Source organism: Gymnoscopelus braueri (genome assembly GCF_963280865.1).
Source record: "Gymnoscopelus braueri genome assembly, chromosome: 21".
In the NCBI taxonomy this organism is placed as follows: Eukaryota; Metazoa; Chordata; class Actinopteri; order Myctophiformes; family Myctophidae; genus Gymnoscopelus; species Gymnoscopelus braueri.
In genome coordinates, this window is record NC_137623.1 from 1,768,256 (window position 1) to 1,785,511 (window position 17,256).

Genomic DNA, 17,256 nt, shown 5'->3' on the forward strand with positions numbered 1-17,256 from the left:
GTCCGCGTTGCATCAAAGCCCCGCCTCGCCCCGAAGCCCTGTGCCTAAAAACGAGCGTCTTCAATCTCCCTGTGACATGTACATTCAGAGTTACATTATGGTTGTGTTACTCTGAGAGCTGGTTGGCTTATAAAAGGCAGCGTGTGACATTGTTTATAGAACATATAAATTAGGGTTTTCACATTTGTAAAGACTTTTATTTGTATAAACAAGCTGTTAGGAAACATCTTACCATCATAAATACACATAGATCACTTTTACACAACTTTCAACCTGGTGGTTTGAGCATGTAATCAAAATGTGCAGATCTACAAGCTCAATATGTGTCACATGGCAACTCATTGTGAGATTGTAATCGGCTATTTTTGCTGATAAAGTATAAAATCGGGCATTAATTTATATAAAAACAACATAAATGATGGAATACGGTAGATATGAGGTTTCTGCCTGACAGTGAGGATATGAAACTGTGAAGAAACGTCTTACTTCTGCTCTGTGGTTATTACCCCCCCCCCTACACACACACACACACTCGCATACGCACACACACACGCCCTCTCTGCCTCTCTGCCTACACACATGCAGTACATCCTACTTTGGCTCTAGGGGCGTGGCCTAGGACAGGTATGCAGCAAGATATATTTAAAGAAGGTAGGGTCATCTACGTCATTTTCGCTATCATGCAATTCCAGCCGGCAGATTCGTCGCACCATGGGAGCCAGACTGCAGCAGTGAGTTCAGTGGAATGCATTGGAGTTAATGAGAGCCCGGTGGATCAGCTCATGAACAAAATATATTTCTGAATGACTGAGACCTTTGTAAAGTAATTGCTTCTGGAAAATAAAAGAAGACATATCACACATTGTTTTCTGCTGTGTTGCTTTTCGATGTGTCCACTGCATAAGTTTATTGAGCTATCTAAAGAGCACAAAGTAGGCGATACTGCCGAGACAGAAACCAGTGTTGCCATGTCCACTTATTATAAGCGGCTTTGGGCTTATTTTTCTGTGAAGTTGCTTGTAAATATTGGTTGCGGTTTTATGGGCTTTTTTCTAAAGTGTAGTTGATTATTTAGACTTGGGCTTCACAATTTAAAATTTATTTTAACCAGTGGTTCTTAATTATGTTTATGTCATGGACCCTCAAATTAATATGTAGGCTATTTGTCCTAAACCCCCATCTGAAATGTTTTGTGCCAGGGAGCCCCGTACCAGATTTGTGGTGTTAGTGTTTCAAAAATCCTCAATATTTCACATTTTACTTCAAGATCTTTTTTAAATAGCAGATCTACAAGCTCACAGCGCGTTGTGAGCTTGTAGATCGGCTATTTTCAATGTATACAGTAAAGGTTTAAAGTGCTCATAATGGCCTAGTGCAAGTCTTCAACAGGGGTCCTGTCAAGGATATTTGAAGATAAACATTTAAAATTAACTAATGTGATAAGATGTTCTCCTGCTTGGCTCCACCTTGCTTCAGGACTCTTTGCCTGCTAGACATCCAGTCTCCAAACAGAGACATTTGCATTCTTTTGTTTTGTCATCAGGCTTGTTGACTAAATTAACATCTCTATGTGAAAACTGTCTGTGTGTAGGTGTTGAGGGGGTGTGTCTGAAACAGGCCTATTTAACCAGAGGTAGAATATGACCTCAGTGAGCAAAACTGGATTTCCATTGCATGATGCTGTTGTGTAAGGTTTGCTCCTTTTACTCGAGTAAAATCTCTCATACTTGGAATTCTGAATTCTTGTCTTTGCCTCATTATGTATTTATGTTTTAGAGCACCCAGTACAGATTCTGCTTTCACATTTGGAAGTCCTACGCCGACGATTTTTGGACTGGGTTTGCTGCTGTCGGTGTTTGGCAGTCCAGTGGAGGGGAATCCTTTGCTTTGGAGGCCCAACCAGTCTTTCGCTGTTCAGCCAATCACCGCAGTAAGTGTCTTGTTAGTGGGGAATCTGTTTGGGTGTACTAGTGGGAGACATTGTTTCAGTTTTGAAGTATTAGTGATGAATTGTGATCACCATAGGCTTTTTGATGGCCTATATGTAGGGAGACTGAAATGTCTCGCCTTCATGCGCATGACGCAGATTAGAGGGACTTTGCTTGATTTTTTGAATACATAGGATACAATATATGGAAAAATGGAGGCTGTGGACGTGTTTTAATCTTTTAAATTTGTATTCTTGGTGGAATGTTTTTTAGTGTTGCCGATTAACGTCAGTCGAGGAAACGCAGTAATCATAAGCCGACACACTCAAACCGTTAGGAGGTCATGTTTAGTAAGGTTGTGTAAATGCGTTCAGTGACTCTCTTAGTTTTTGCATGTATTTGTATAGAAGTTATTCAATCAATCAATCAAACGGTCGCCGGCTGTCTGTACAGGGGGACTTTTGTCCGGCCTGCGGGTCCGGTTGTACAGAGTTACAACAAAGCTAGCACAGAATGAATGGTTTGTATGAGTTGTGTGTGTGCGAGTGTTGTTTATTGTAATGTTGTGTGTACAAGAACAGCACAATTACCTTTTGATCAAGGTTAAGGTTCCGCATCTGTAAGCACATGGATTTTTTTAAAGGCCTGTCGGGACGGACCGAGGCCTCGAGAAAACCGCTATTCTGCTGTCTTGAAAAGGAGGGGTACTGAGTAGCTTAAAATTCAAAGTGAGTATTGAATCCTTTTGTTATGGTAGCCTGTTAAATAGTTAACAGGAGATAGATAAATCGTTTTAGATAGATATGAAAATTAAATATTATATAATAATAATAGGTAGGAATTTCTAGATGAAAAGAGTTTTAGTGTCTCAGCTTCTTTCCTTCGCAGTAGGTGGTCGACACTTGGAATTAGGTGTTGTTGAATTAAGCCCTGAACTTTTGGCTACTATGGTGATTAGATTAACCATACATGTTGACACTACAATGGAAGTGCCATTATTTTTAGGGATGAGTGATTGAAAATGTGATTTTAGGGTCTGGGTTGAGGATTTCTGCTCCATTGGGACGCCATGGCAGCAGGAATCCGACAAATACCAGTATGGGTTTTCTTTTCTGAGTTTTGGGCTTGTGGGAAAGTTATTCTCGATAATGTTGTTTCCTTCCCAATTTCTTTTAGGATCGGTGTCGTTCTATGGGAGGCTAACATAATGTTTTGATGTGATTTCATGTTGTATAATGAGTGTGTTTTATCCCACGTGTATTTTGTGACTAATAGCACGACTAACAAACTAATTGATAACTGACCTATTGAGACGTGCGTCGTCGAATGTATTACTTTCAATTTTTCTGGTAGCCGGGAACACTGGATTGTCCGATAATCCGAAACACGGGGGGTAATGTATGGTGTTTATTCTGATTTTGATTGTTTCAATTGTTGATTTTGATCTGAAGTATCCTAGTGCTTTTCCTACTGAATAATTGAGCATAAGGGCTGTGTAAACATATGACATGGTTTCTGTGTGTGCTTAGATTTGTATTGAATGATGCTAATTCATGTCATGTTTTATTTGTCTATTTTTAAGATGTTTTTGTAGTAAATGATTGCTTCTCTCTTAGTGACACAGACACAGGACTGCAGGACCACATCACTAAATAGCAATATTAATCTAGTGAATTTTATGGTAATTGGTAACTAGTATAATTGGTTTGAGAATGGATTTCTAAACATGAAGTAAGATTAGTTTACTATAGCCAGTGGTGTGCCTCTAAAGGCCATACATGACTAAATGCCATACATGTGGTTTAGTTAGGGTGTGTTAAATAATGTTGTTGTGAGTGTTTATTCTCAGGTCCACTTATGAACTGCAGTGGAACTGTTCTGGGAGAGGAGGAAAGAAATGATGACAACGTGCTAAATATCTCTACGGCTTGTGTGGTATTAAGTATCGTGGTTTGCTATAAAACATTGATATTTGTTTTTCCATATGCAGAGTCAAATATCATATGATATATATATAGGTACATTATGTGTATAGCTACACTATTTGAAAAGATTTCATCTAATCCTATGTATTCCTGTATATGATAGATGTTGGCGAAATTTTGAAGAATGGCATATGATGGTGTTGCTAAGGATCCTATGGAGTCTTCAGCCCTGGTGTTCACAACGGGGGATGGACTGGCTGAGTGGATGAGGAAAGAGCACTCTGACCTCTGGATCCCAAAAGTTTAGGAGGACCGGCTTCTGGACTAAGAACGACCTGGAACCACGCTTCACATTGCAGGACGGGGCAAACGCCACGGGAGGATGAAAGAACGAGGAGCTACGCAGGATTCTGAGAGGACACCGCAGGACATTCGCCATCCGGATCCTGGCGTTGTAAATGATTAGTTTTGCTACAGTTGACGGCATCACTCTTTTTGTGGATGCCCATTCCATTAACGGCAAGAGAATAACATTGCTATCACTTTGGTGAAACAAGATTTGGTGGAACAATGGACTATGGTACTTTGAGGCCATGAAGAAGGACCTTTTCGGAGCTTTATTTCTTTTATGATCTGTACCTGTATTTTGTAACTGTATGTTTCTGTACATTAATGGACTTTCTCCCTGTGCATTTTTGTTTTGTTGAACTTCTACATGTCGTTGGCCGGAAGGGTGGTCGTGGCTAATTGAGCTGGGCTGGATAGGAATTTTCCTGTGAAATTGAATATGGGTTTTTCGCCTATTCCTGCGATATGCTATGAGTATTGTTGTGTAAAGGTTTTTTAAATGTTAAAATGGGGGAAATGTCAAGGATATTTGAAGATAAACATTTAAAATTAACTAATGTGATAAGATGTTCTCCTGCTTGGCTCCACCTTGCTTCAGGACTCTTTGCCTGCTAGACATCCAGTCTCCAAACAGAGACATTTGCATTCTTTTGTTTTGTCATCAGGCTTGTTGACTAAATTAACATCTCTATGTGAAAACTGTCTGTGTGTAGGTGTTGAGGGGGTGTGTCTGAAACAGGCCTATTTAACCAGAGGTAGAATATGACCTCAGTGAGCAAAACTGGATTTCCATTGCATGATGCTGTTGTGTAAGGTTTGCTCCTTTTACTCGAGTAAAATCTCTCATACTTGGAATTCTGAATTCTTGTCTTTGCCTCATTATGTATTTATGTTTTAGAGCACCAACTGGATTTCCATTGCATGATGCTGTTGTGTAAGGTTTGCTCCTTTTACTCGAGTAAAATCTCTCATACTTGGAATTCTGAATTCTTGTCTTTGCCTCATTATGTATTTATGTTTTAGAGCACCCAGTACAGATTCTGCTTTCACAGTCCGCAACGCCTAGGGGGTCCACGAGGTACTGCAAGGGGTCCGCGAAATTGTTGCTTGATTAGACAATAAAAATAAAAATAAATTATATATAGATATATATACAAATATTTTATGTATATATGTTTTTAAATATCCATTTGTCTTCATATATATTTTTTAAACATTTTCCACATTTATGTATTAAATAAATGATGATATCTATAAATGATTCTGTCCATTTTGAATAGCTTGTATACATGATTATTGTGCAATTGACAGATTGTTGTTCTCGGTTAATAAGGTATGTTTATAAATGGCAGTGCGGCCACCCTACTCACTGTACCCTGTACATGTATGTTTAAAATAAAAGCATGAATATTTTAATCTGTCTATTATTTTTAATAGCTTAGTATTGATGCACAATAACATGTATGTTTATGAAACACCATTGTATACATAATTATACAATATATGGGGGGGTCGAGGTAAGGTAGGGGGTCCCTGCTCCATCTCCCCATCAGTTTGGGAAAACGTTGAAGACCCCTGGCCCCCGGTGCTTCTTTTGGGCTTGTTTTCCTAGACCTGGTTGCTTATTTCTCTCACACAATCTGGCAACGCTGCCAGAGACGATTTGTATACAGTCTATGGACGATATATGCCGCTGTTTAGATGCCTCAATAAAATTATACAGTGTGCTAAAAAAATCCGAATTGATTCGATAAAAACCTGTGATATGTCTTCTTTTATATTCCTGAACCGATTATCTGACAAAGGACACAATCGTTCAGAAATAGTGTTTGTTCACAAGCTGATCCGGATGGCTGCCATAGACTTCATAGTATTTCACCAAACTTCCTGTTCCAGTTTTGGCTCCCATGAGCATCAATGGCGTCTGCTATGCAAGCAATGGCGTCGGCCAGCCCCCTAGGCTGTCCCTTCCTTGTTTTCTAATTTCCTTGGTATGCAGGGGAATTCTGAATCACTCTGCATTGTGAGTCACACAGGAAGTGAACAGAGACTACATGTTGACACAGAGATCAGAGTGAGACGACACAGATCTAACCAATCCCTCTAGTGTGATAAATGTAGGGTAAGTATTTTCATTCTATATATAACAATACAGTAATAACTCCCTCTGTTCTGCTGTTATGTTCTGAAGGTTATGTTGTGTAACACTTTTTTCTATGTAGTGTATGTAGTCTAAACTATGTACAAAACATTGTATTGTATTTAGAAAATTGCTCCAGAACTATGGTCTGCTATGATCTCACGTGTGTGTGTGTGTGTGTGTGTGTGTGTGTGTGTGTGTGTGTGTGTGTGTGTGTGTGTGTGTGTGTGTGTGTGTGTGTGTGTGTGTGTGTGTGTGTGTGTGTGTGTGTTTTCTGTAAAGTATAATTTTGGTATAGTTGAGGGATGTGTTTTTGGGGGCTTTATTTGGGTCTTGTTTCTACAGTGTAGTTGTTTATTTGGGGCTTGTGTCCTAATGTTGTTTAAACCAGTGGTTCTCTAATATTTTCATGTTAAGGCCCCCCATGTATTTGTCCACGGACCCCCATCTGGAATTATTTTGTGCCAGGAACCTTAACTTATTCTATCTTCTAAAAGTTAATGTAAGGTATCTCTACAAAAGTTTGGACCAGTTTTTACTTTCACTTTCTGCTTATTACGACTCCGTCTGTCTGTCTGTCTGTCTGTCTGTCTGTCTGTCTGTCTGTCTGTCTGTCTGTCTGTCTGTCTGTCTGTCTGTCTGTCTGTCTCTGATCTTTGTGTAGATCCTATCTGTATGTCTCCCCCTCTCTCTCTGTCTCTGTGTAGCCTATATATTGCTCCGTCTCTCTGTCTCCCTTCTTCCTCTCTCTCCCTCTCTCTCTCTCTCTCTCTCTCTCTCTCTCTCTCTCTCTCTGTGTGTGTGTGTGTGTGTGTGTGTGTGTGTGTGTGTGTGTGTGTGTGTGTGTGTGTGTGTGTGTGTGTGTGTGTGTGTGTGTGTGTGTGTGTGTGTGTGTGTGTGTGTGTGTGTGTGTGTGTGTGTGTGAGATCAACTTGACATGCATTTGCATCACTGAACTCTGCTAAGCAATGTGGTCTATACCAGGGGTCGCGCTATAGGATTGTAATCTGCTGGTCCCAATGTCCGGAATGATTCAAATTGATCAGACATCTGATAAAAAAATACTGGTCGTAATTATGTTTAAGCATTAATTACAAGCAGGTGCGTAAATACAGCCTAACACTTAGGCCTACAGCATTATATTTTGGATTGAGCTATTTGAACATGAACCATGATGAACGGGTAATATACACATTTTATATACAGTAGCATGGTCATCTTGCACAAATACATTAATTACCTACACTACCATTTGCGCCTGGCAATCTCTGCTTCTCATCCATTGGTATGTTAAATGATGGCTTTTCCCCTTAAAAATAATCGATCATTTCAGGAGCAAGAACTTCAAAATCTCTTCTAAATCTAGTCAACAAGGCCTGCAGTAGGCTATGCACTGGACAAATGTGCATGACATTATTTCAATAAACTAAAAACATGGGAAATGTTAGAGGGCGTAATAGCCATGGATACACGACGGTCGACTGTCACGAGCGTCATGGATGAACTTCAACCTGGTGTTTGCACTTTCTCCATTTATGGCCCGTACATCTACACAAACGTTCATATTTCAAATATAAAGTGCTTATCCCATGGCCACGGATGTTACATGTATATACGGGCTCTCAAAAGTACCTGTATCATCCGTATTGTTCAATAAAAAGCATTTTAATCTGATCGGTGGCCATTTTCTCTATATGCTTTCAACTGAGTGACCCTATCGGTTGGTAGATGTATTGCACTCTAATACATTATGAGAAAATGGCCACTGATCGGATTAAAATGCTTTTCATTGAACAATACAGAATATACGGGTACTTTTGAGAGTCCTGTGCATAATTGTAATATCCGTGGCCATGGGGTAAGCACTTTATATTTGAAATCTGAACGTTTATATAGATGTACGGACCGTAAATGGAGAAAGTGCAAACACCAGGTTGAAGGTGACTGTAACAGGAGTTTTCATGTACCGCAGGGACTGCAGTAGCTAATAAATAGACGAACAAATGAATTAATATACTTTAACGTGCAGAATCCGAAACAGGCAGCTCTGTGATTCTGAATTTTGTTACGATTACGGTGATTAGTAGCCTATTATTGACATCACCTGGGCGAGTGAGTCGTGTAACTTTACCGAAGTTAAGCTGTATGTGTTCAACAACACAGCCATGAAGCCTTGCAGTTTAAGTGCAGATTTCAGCTTGGGAAAAGCAGCCTCCAGCGGGTTTGGGTACGTTGTTCATAGTCACCATTGCGTTATCGTGGTATGGTATTCCTAGTCCCAGACGCTGTTAAGAGAGAGAGAAAGAGCGAGCGAGCGAGTGAGAGAGAGAGAGAGAGAGAGAGAGAGAACTTGCAAAGCCGCTCACAGCGCGTCTCCGCATGATGTGACACAGACTGGTGTAAAGTAAATAAGTACATTTACTCAAGTACTGTACTTAAGTACAATTCTCAGTCACTGTTCGCCTCACTGTATATATAAATACTATATAAAAAATAACGGAGTAACGCACCATGCAGTAACGGTAACTGAGTTACTGAATTAAAAAAATAATGCGTTAGAGTACTAGTTACTGGGAAAAAAAACGGCGTTACAGTAACGTGTTACTTGTAACGCGTTAGTCCCAACACTGATTACAACTAGTTTGTATCTTGTGTTGCAGATTAAACTTCTTCATAGATTTCATAGATAGTTTCATAGACTTGTTGACAGATCTATCATCAGTGTTGTGTTGATAATGGTTTTGTTTGTTTGTTTGTTTGTTTACACATTATCTTTTATATTAATATGTTGGATTCATGTTCATGTGTTTTTTCAGACATTTAACCACTTAAACCCTAAAAACTTAGTGAACTTGTCCTTTGTCTCTGTACTTGATCTGCTCTTTTTCCCCTCTACAACAAACCTATAATAAATTTCAAATAACCCCCCCGAAAGGGATGCTGGGGTTCAAGTGGTTAATGTAAAAAAAAAAAACCTGAAAGCACAGTTCTTATCACACAAAGATTTTGCAGCCCCCCCCCTGTAGTAACACTGAGGACCCCCTAGGGGTCCCGGACCCTCTGTGAGTGACTTGTTGGGGTATGATCTATGACATAACTAGAAGAATATGTTTGAATCATGTTATACAATGTTTCTGCCCCAAACACTGTGCCTCAGCTTAATGGTCATGATGTCACTCATATCATGTATTCATCATTTCCTGTTTCCTGATGTGTTTCATTGACTGTAACGTTGACAGGTTTAATAAAGACCTAAAGATGAGTCAGTGTGTGGAGAGAGAGGAGGAGGGATCTGACAGACCAGAGTCTCTAACATCCAGCTGTGTGTCTATGAAGAGTGACCGGTCTAAAGGAAAACCTCCTGAACCTGGACCTTCACACACACAGTATGTGAATCCTCCACAATATACACTACAACACAACACTACACTACAACGTGACAATATACACACTATAACACTATACACAACATTATAACATGACAATGTCATCTCATAAGTGCAAATTATTCAAATGAAAACATTCTCTAGCTATCAATAAGTTATCATGAATGCAGGATGTGAATGAATTAACGCAGATTTAATACACAACTAAATTGATTCTTATTGTGACTGTTTGTCAGGATGAAAAGACCTGCCAAACCAACCACTGATGATAAAGACTGGAAATGTGGATGCTGTGGCTCCATGAACACTGCTGAGGATTTAAGATGCAGAGGCTTATTATGCAATGTGACGAAGATCATAGCCACAAGGTAACGTTGTCGCTCTGTCTGTTTTCTTTCTTTCTTTCTTTCTCAAATGATTAACCGTTGAACTTCAGTTGAACCTGGACCTGAAGACACAAAGGATCACTGATCTGTTACCTGTTACCCCTAGATACCCCCCTAGACTGCGGCAATGGGGCATAACATCAACTGATAGACACAAATCATTCATTCACATTTAAATACTTTATGATGATGATGATGGTTTTATGTCTTTATAAAAGATGTTTAAAGGTGATCAGAGATCAGTACATCAAACCTTTGATCTTTAAAATGTTGATTGATTTTATTTGTCAATATTTATATGTTTGCACAACAATTACTACTATTATTATTACCAGTAGTGGGAATAGTACTCAGATTTGTTTATTTTTTACTATAGTAGCAATATATTTATTCAAAATGTTACTTGAGTAAAGTACACATATTGATATATATCCACATATAGTACAATTGAAACAAATTATTAGTTGTAGATATGACATTTTAATCATTATTTATTTTTATTTATTTTTTATTATAATTATTTGTGTGTGGGAGGAGGTGGGGTCTAGTTTACAACCACATGACTAAACCATATTTCCACATGTACAGTTACAGATATATAATAGAATATTATGTCATAATATCATAATAATAATGTGTTCCTCATTGTTTCTCCCTCTTTCTATGTCTCATTGTATTTTCTATCGTTGTCTTTCTCTCAGCTGGGACTCCATCACAGCCCTCCCTCTCTCTGCAGTAGACATGATGAAGTCTTGGCATAAATACACTTGGCATAAATACATTTGGCATAAATACATCACACAGAGCCTCCGTGACCTCCATGTCCGCTTGCTGTGAGTGTTCATCACACAGAAAGCAGAACCAATACAATGTGTTCTCACCATCTTCTAGACCCCAGACCAGCTGAACTATTATCACTGATTATATGATGAGTTGAATCTGATGTCTGACTTTGTCTCTTTCATTCTCTGTGTGTTGGTGAGCAGTGTAAAGGACATGTCAACAGGAGACCCAGCTGAAAACATTAACCTGGTGACTGATGCTCAGAACATAGAGAGGAACATGTGTGAGTCAGCTAACAGCAAGGTAAGAACCTAATATTCTCTCCATGACATGTAGTTACATGTTCTAATGAATACATGAGCTACAATGCAGAGTGTAAGTCGAGCAGAAACCTCATATCTCCATGTTTAAAATTAATGAATTTATTTTTTCATACATTAATGCCCTATTTCATCATATAAGAGTGTCACTCAAAAGTAGGGAAAATAGCAGACATACAAGCTCACATGATGTGAAACGTTGTGAGCTTAGATCAGATTCATTAACAATTTAAACCCTATATACTTAAATGTAATGGGGTTAGGTCCCTCAGGGGTCTATTCTTGGTCCCTTACTTTTTCCCCTCTACACTAAATCTCTAAAACTAGCAGATCTACAAGCTCAGTGTGAGCTTGTAGATCTGCTATTTTCACAGAATAGGGAAGCTAGGGTTCAAAAGGGTATAGTCTACTTACATTAAACTGTTCACTTAAACCCAGTGATGGAAGAAGTACTCACATTTTTTACTTGTGTAAAAGTACAAAAGTATTGGCATAAAAATATACTTAAGTACTAAAAGTAAAAGTACTCATTATGCAAATGTACCGTTTCACAAGGTTCCAAATGTATACAATCCTTTGAAAATAGGAGATAGAGAATAGCAGATCTACAAGCTCACAACGCGTGGCTTGCATGGTGAGCTTATAGATCGGCTATTTTCAAATAGCCAAAGTATATAGGGCTGAAGTGGTTTGTGTTTGTTTTGTAATAATAATCTAAATCTTCAAAGTAACAGTAATGATCATTTTCAAATAATTGTAGTGGAGCAAAAGTACAATATTTACATCTGAGATGTAGTGGAGTAGAAGTAAAAGTATAGAACATTGGAAATACTCCAGTAAAGTAAAAAAAATACATCAAAATTGTGTATAAAGTACAGTACTTGAGTACATTTACTTTCCACCACTGCTTATACCTAGTGAGGCCCTGATCTATCCGGTCTTTTATTTTGGAAATACAGGAAGTAAAAGTTAATTCCAAACAATGTTACAGTGCCAATGACGTCGCTGACGTCATGAAAAAAATAAATGTTCAGAACCCAAGATATCATGATTTGAAGATTTGCTGCTCCATTCACTTCTTGTTTAACATCTTACTGAAAAAGGCTGTATCTCGCTTCCTAAGCACTTTTTTTTTACAATATATTTGTGGCCTTGGCACAGGGATGATAAAGCCAGAAATAAGTTTGGCACTGAATGAGTTAAGGAACAGTCTGTTAACATCTTGATGTAGTTTCGACTCTCATTGGCCGCGTTTCCCAAAGAGATTCGTAGAGATGCTGCGTAGAGATGCTGCGTAGAGATGCTGCGTAGAGATGCTGCGCAGGTCCTACGACGGTTCTTACGTGCGTCCACACAGGCTGCGCACTACCTTAGCAGGCACATAGATTTCAGGTCGTGCGTAGCCTACGCAGCTTGCGTAAGAGCCTCGTTACACAGCTTCAAAAAAACGTTTGAAAATAGCACATCTACAAGCTCACAACGCCTCACAAGCTTGTATATCTGCTATTTTAAAAAGATTTTATTACATATTAAATTTGGGAAATGGGACATTCTGCATACCCTTACTTTTTGTATTTTAAGTATATTTAATTTACTTGCATAATGGGGACACTTTAGTGTTTTATTTACCTTGCAGATGTCACCTCACCACTGTAATTTAATTCATAAATATATTATTCAAAAGTTGTATTTGGAGTGGACTGCTTCAGGACATCTGACAGTTGGCTCTGGTATTTTTATGATCCATTTCACTGTATATATTCGCAAAGGGTGTTTAAACTGCTGTGTAGCGTAGGATAGCACTACGTAGTTTACGTAGGCTTTACGTAGGCTTCGTCCAGGAGGTCTTTACGTGCATGTTGTCTCCCGAATGTAGTTTTAGCACACGTAACGCTGTGCACTTGAGAACCTACGACGATGGTGTCTCCCAAAGCCAGTTCAGATGGCACGTAGGGCACACACAGCTGCTACTAATGAAGATAGTGCGTAGCGGGGTTGCTACTGCGCCGCTGCGTGGAGGCTCTTACGCAGCTTCTAGCCTACGCACAAGCTGAAATTTGTTTGTCATTGTCTGTTGATGTGTGAAATACAGGATGAGTACTGTACACTGATGGATGAGAAGAGCTTTGAGCTTGGGGAGAAGAGTCGGAAGAGTAGGGGTAAGGTTGTAGCCACTGACTCACACACACACACACACACACACACACACACACACACACACACACACACACACACACACACACACACACACACACACACACACACACACACACACACACACACACACACACACACACACACACACACACACACTCACTCACTCACTCACTCACTCACTCACTCACTCACTCACTCACTCACTCTGTCCCTATAGGTCTTTCTCTCAGCTGGGACTCCATCACAGCCCTCCCTCTCTCTGCAGCAGACATGATGAAGTCTTGGCATAAAGACAACACACAGTACCTCCGTGACCTCCATGTCCGCTGGCTGTGAGTGTTCATCACACAGAAAGCAGAACCAATACAATGTGTTCTCACCATCTTCTAGACCCCAGACCAGCTGAACAATTATCACTTATTATATGATGAGTTGAATCTGATGTCTGACTTTGTCTCTTTCATTCTCTGTGTGTTGGTGAGCAGTGTAAGGAACATGTCAACAGGAGACCCAGCTGAGGACGTTATTAACCTGGTGACTGATGCTCAGAACATAGAGAGGAACATATATGAGTCAGCTAACAGCTGGGTAAGAATCTAATATTCTCTCCATGTCATTTATTTACATGTTCTAATGAATACATGAATTACAATGTAGCGTGTAAGTCAGGCAGAAACCTTATATCTCCATGTTTGAAATGATTGTATTTATTTTTTCATACATTAATGCTCTATTTCAGTGATGTCAAACTGGTGTTTCGCGGGCCAATTCTGGCCCGCAACGTCGTAAAATCTGTCCCGCGATGTGATTTTAGAAAACGTCATTTATTACTACCTTTTAATGGAAAAAAAACGAGAGAGAGAAAAAAAAGACACAAAAAAAACGGCTGCCAGGAGCAATTCTTATGCACTGAGTCAGGGTCTGAATACTGGACAAACTTGTTCTGTGAGAACAATGACCAAGCCGTGAAGCCACGGCCAAGGTCATTAACATACAGAGGACCATCACCATTCAACTCTACCTGTACTGGAGAGAGCGCTTTTTCAACAGCATCACAAATCCGGTAAAACACTGTTGTATGGAGAAGTATATCAGTTGCGTCTCTCATCTGGAGGAGTAGAGAGAGTGGCTGCATTCCTCTCCGCACCCGCCCCCCCCCCCCCCCTCACCTCCCCCCTCACACAGCATCGTCAACTGAAGAAGTGAGAAAGAAATAGCCTTCCCTGCGAACTTTGTGTTGCTGTTCTCATCTTGAAAAGTAGAATCCACTTGTCAGAGGGTGTGTGTGTGTGTGTGTGTGTGTGTGTGTGTGTGTGTGTGTGTGTGTGTGTGTGTGTGTGTGTGTGTGTGTGTGTGTGTGTGTGTGTGTATCTGGCACGTACCGTCATTGGGGCCAATGGCCCGGTCTGTAAACCCAGCTTGCCCCTGTGTAGGGGCAAGATCCGCCAGGGGGATAAAAATCAACATTAGCAGCCCCTCACCCTATTCTGTTGTAGCCGACCACAGAAAGTCGCCTTTGTTTTCAAATGGGACGGGGTAAGGTTCGGCCGAAGTGTTAGTGAGTGGCTATTAGAAAACCAGTTTAGCCGTTAAACCAGTTTCCTGCCAGGTACACAGTATAAAGAGGGGCCCGAAATAGCTTCACATTTCATTATTGTTGTGAGTAGCAAAAAGGAAACCTCGGCCGTCCTTCTCTCCATTGCGCAGAGACGGCCACCTCTCTCCATTCAGAAATGGAATAGAGGAAGAACCGTCGTCCTGAAACACCCTCGCCCAGTGTGGGGGCAGTGTGTTTTGGGACGAGCGTTCCGTTTTCCACCCGGAATGGCTCCGTAATTCTCAATAGACTTATCAGCCGTTGTTGGCCAAGAATTTTATATACTGTAGTTATAGCAGTGACTGAGATAGTGGAGTAGAAGTAAAAGTACTGGAAATTGAAAATACTCTGGTAAAGTAATAATAACTCAAATCTTTACTGAAGTACAGTACTTGAGTAAATATAATTAGTTACTTTACACCACTGTTGTTCTATAAATCTAATTATTTTGCTGGAAAAATTCTGGCACTGTAGTGAAAACGTGGCTTAAAACATGGTAATCATTACCTAACCACTCACACACATTACCAGGTATTGTTTAATTTCAAATGGAATTATTCTACTTAAAATGGTTTATTGGGGCTCCTTACAAATTGCATTGTTTGTTTTTAATGTCAATAATTAAAGTAGCTATTCTTCTTAATACATAAAAAAAAGTGATCTACGTAGTTAGTGGCAGTGTCTGAGACAACAGATGCTGACTGAATGCGTGTGAGCGCGCATGCACGTCCGCAACTGGTCTCGGCCCGCATCAAGTCACCATTTGACCAATTCGGCCCGACCCCAAAATGAGTTTGACACCCCTGCTCTATTTCATCATACAAGAGTGTCACTCAAAAGTAGGGAAAATAGCAGACACATGATGTGAAATGTTGTGAGCTTGTAGATCAAATTGATTATATACTTAAATCGAATGGGGTTAGGTCCCTCAGGGGTCTATTCTTGGTCCCTTACTTTTTCCCCTCTACACTAAATCTCTTCACTAATACTAGCAGATCTACAAGCTCAGTGTGAGCTTGTAGATCTGCTATTTTCACAGAATATGGAAGCTATTAAGTTATATCTACTTACATTAAACTGTTCACGATGGAAGAAGTACTCAGATGTTTTACTTGAGTAAAAGTACAAAAGTATTGGCATAAAAATATACTTAAGTACTAAAAGTAAAAGTACTCATTATGCAAATGTCCCGTTTCACAAGGTTCCAAATGTATAAAATCCTTTGAAAATAGCAGATCTACAAGCTCACAACGCGTGCCTTTGCGATGCATGGTGAGCTTGTAGATCTGCTATTTTCAAATAGCCAAAGTATATAGGGCTGAAGTGATTTGTGTTTGTTTTGTAATAATAATCTAAATCTTCAAAGTAACAGTAATTAACTTTTTCAAATAATTGTAGTGGAGTAAAAGTACAATATTTACATCTGAGATGTAGTGGAGTAGAAGTAAAAGCATAGAACATTGGAAATACTCCAGTAAAGGAAAACAAATACATCAAAATGGTACTTAAGTACAATACTTGAGTAAATTGACTTTCCACCACTGCTTATACCTATAGTGAGCCCCTGATCTATCTGGTCTTTTATTTTGAAAATAAAGGAAGTAAAAGTTAATTCCAAACAATGTTAAGGATCAGTCTGTTATTATCTTGATGTAGTCTTTGACTCTCATTGTCTGTTGATGTGTGAAATACAGGATGAATACTGGAGACTGATCAATGAGAAGGGCTCTGAGCTGAGGATCCTTATCCTTATCCTGATGAGTAGGGGTAAAGTTCAAGCCTCTGACACAACACACACACACACACACGCACGCACGCACACGCACACACACACACACACACACACACACACACACACACACACACACACACACACACACACACACACACACACACACACACACACACACACACACTCACTCACTCACTCACTCACTCACTCACTCACTCACTCACTCTGTCCATAGGTCTCTCTCTCACTCCCTCTTCCCCCTCTCTCTCTCTCTCTCTCTCTCTCTTTGTTGTTGACTGGGTTCCCCCAGGGGTCTGTACTTGGTCCCCTCCTTTTCCCCTTCTACTTAAAATGTCGTAGCTGATCTTCAGGCTCACAACGTGATGCGTTGTGAGCTTGTACATCAGCTATTTTAGCCAGATGTTCTTGTTCACCCAACTAACATGTTCACACTGTGTCCATTTAACTCTTACTTCATACTGGAGGGGGAGGGGCCACATCCAAGTATGATGTAAGAACAAAATGGCCGCTGTGTGAATATGGTTCATTGAGTT

General features: G+C 39.9%; 1 protein-coding gene across 1 annotated transcript in view; it reads left to right on the forward strand.

Annotated features, from left to right (window-relative positions):
* The window catches only part of LOC308077337 (uncharacterized protein), a 396,397-nt gene that overhangs the window by 61,336 nt on the left and 317,805 nt on the right, over positions 1-17,256 (forward strand). The gene's annotated exons all lie outside the window — the stretch shown is intronic.